The 2807-nt window shown below is 42.2% G+C and overlaps 1 non-coding gene across 1 annotated transcript; it reads left to right on the top strand.

Annotated features, from left to right (window-relative positions):
* Positions 1-844: 844 nt before the first annotated feature.
* Positions 845-925, top strand: trnas-uga (transfer RNA serine (anticodon UGA)). The gene has a single exon. It is a non-coding gene; the product is annotated as a tRNA-Ser (tRNA).
* Positions 926-2807: the final 1882 nt, after the last annotated feature.

The following is a 2807-nucleotide window of genomic DNA, read 5'->3' as shown; positions in this document are numbered from 1 at the left end:
ATCAAAGACAGTTGAGGAGAATGGGAGAAGATTTGTCAGATAGATCATCGTGTGGTACGGTGATGCACATTCGAAGGAAGGATACGGTGGGATACAAAGATTTGGGCACCGGTGCTCAAAATTTCTGTTACTGTCAACAACTAAGCGAGTAAAAGATGACCTGATTTCCAAAAGGCATAAAGTTAAAGATAACACATTTCTTTAATATTTTAAGCAAGATTACTTTTTTTATTTCCACCTTTTAAAGGTTCAAAATAAGAAAAAAAAGAAAAGGTGCCGAAGCAAAGGTTTGGGCCACCTGCATGGTCAGTACTTAGTGACACTCCCTTTGCCACGTATCACACCTTGTAAAGGCTTTCTGTAGCCAGCTAAGAGTCTTTCAATTTTTGTTTGGAGGATATGCGTCCATTCTTCCTTGCAAAAGGCTTCTCGCTCTGTGAGATGCTTCGGCGATCTTGCATGCACTGCTCTTTTGAGGTCTGTCCACAGACTTTTGATGATGTTTAAGTCGGGGGATCGTGAGGGCCATGGCAAAATCTTCAGCTTGTACCTCTTGAGGTAGACCTTTGTGGATTTTGAGGTGTGCTTAGGATCATTATCCTGTTGTAGAAGCCATCCTCTTTTCATCTTCAGCTTTTTTACAGACGGTGTGATCTTTGCTTCCAGAATTTGTTGGTATTTAATTGAATTTATTCTTTCCTCTTACCAGCCAAATGTTCCCTGTGCCACTGGCTGCAAGACAAGCCCAAAGCATGATCGATTCACCATTTCCGTTACCGAAAATAAATCAAGTACAACGCTCACTTCAGGTGCAGTGCTACGGTAAGTGCTGAACATTGATGGAGCTGCGATGGCCGAGTGGTTAAGGCGTTGGACTTGAAATCCAATGGGGATTCCCCGCCAGGTTCGAACCCTGCTCGCAGCGCTCACAACTACAAGCAGCAGCGTGTAGAGTGCCAATAAAACTTAACACGCTGGATGCTGTCTGAGAGCTGCCCCCAAATGTGTTCAGTTGACAATCTGCAGTTGCTCATTAATGAGGGGCAATAATAGACCGTCATGACACTGCCGATGATAATTCTTCCAATCTGCAAAGGAGCAACGTCGACACAGATGGCACCGGATACCAGGGTTGACCTTGGCTATCTAAGATTATGAGACAGAAACACACATTCAGCGGTTCAGGAACAGCTACTTCCCCTCTGCAATTAGAATCACGAATGGACTTTGAAACGTAAACTACCTCACTTTATTAATATACAGTATTTCGGTTTTTACATATTTTTCATAATCTATTCAATATAGATAATTGATTTACTTATGTATTTATTATTATGTTTTATTTCATTTGTTGTTATTATTATTATTTTCTCTCTCTGCTAGATTATGTATTGCATTGAACTGCTGCAGCTAAGTTAACGAATTTCCCGTCACGTGCCGGTGATAATAACCCTGATTCTGATTCCCTGTTCAACGCGGTACTTTCCCGATTGGATTTTCATTAACGACATGGATTTCGAGGTACTGAGTTCTGGTACCGTATCCAGCACAGATCTGGAGCCGGTACCACGTTCTTCAATAAATCCTGTTCCTTCAACTGGGGAAATTAGAGAATTTGTGGAGTTGACATCCCATATTTCTGTCAGTTCAATTCTCGCAGCATTTTTAGCTGAGAATATATACCAGATTAGGAGGTCCTGATTCAGTACTTCAACGCAAAAAAATGAAAATTTCTTCCACCACACACCCCTCACACCCGCATATACTGGTCGACGTCTTGAGTTTCTACTACACGAAAATAACCGGCAGTGACTCAATTCACATGTATCTGGTGAGCGATCTAACCGAGGGGATCATGCATTATACGCAATTGGTGATTACGTCAAAGTGAACTCAAATTTATATTTATAAGCACATCTATGTGTACACACAAGCGCAATGAAACATGCACTTGCTGATGGGTGGGGACAGCCAAATCGACATGCCAATACAGCCTTTTTAGCTACGATATTTTCGCTTTGCAACCGAGTGTCTGACAATAGATTCTGAGTAGAAACAGGGCGATTGATGCCGGTGTGTTCTACAACTGTACGGATGCAGAGCTCCCCGTTTCGTTCACCAACGTACTTCCTTAAGTTAGACAGCCGACGATTTATCGCACTGAACAGAATCCTTGTGTCCAAGTCAGACAACAACACATACAACTTTTGTGTCTGTTGTTGTTTGAATTGCCAGCATCTGCAGATTTTCTCGTGTTTGCTATCCAAATCAGAACTAACTTTGGAATTTTAAGAATTACTGGCACTAATTTAATGTTAATTGCCTTTATAATTGAAGAAACTGGGAGAATGGCATCAATAAGTATAACGTGCTTGCTCCCTCTGTTGAAGGGCAATGTGTAAACGCATGAACCATTTTTCCACCTCAGTACAAACGGTGATAATACTTACGAGCCCTGCAGCGTTCGAGTTTAAATGAAGGGACGGAAAGATCCACTTCGTTTTGTCGGTGAGGTCAGTTACTCTGGTGGTCAAGAAAACACTGGGAGGAAAACAGTGGCCGAAAGTGAACATGAAATTGATAAATTGCCGTGTAACTCTCTCTCTCTCTACCTGCTTTTCAAATCTCCCTTGATCTGTCTACGATGTGACTCTACCCTGCCTCACTTCCATGTTCCTCTCTCTCTAACACACCCATACACACATTCTCTCTCTCTCTCTCTCTCTCTCTCTCTCTCTCTCTCTCTCTCTCTCTCTCTCTCTCTCTCTCTCTCTCTCTCTCTCTCTCTCTTCTCTCTCTCTCTCATT

The sequence above is a fragment of the Hypanus sabinus genome, unplaced genomic scaffold (assembly GCF_030144855.1).
Source record: "Hypanus sabinus isolate sHypSab1 unplaced genomic scaffold, sHypSab1.hap1 scaffold_872, whole genome shotgun sequence".
Taxonomy (NCBI): domain Eukaryota; kingdom Metazoa; phylum Chordata; class Chondrichthyes; order Myliobatiformes; family Dasyatidae; genus Hypanus; species Hypanus sabinus.
This window is presented reverse-complemented; position numbering and strand designations above follow the sequence as displayed.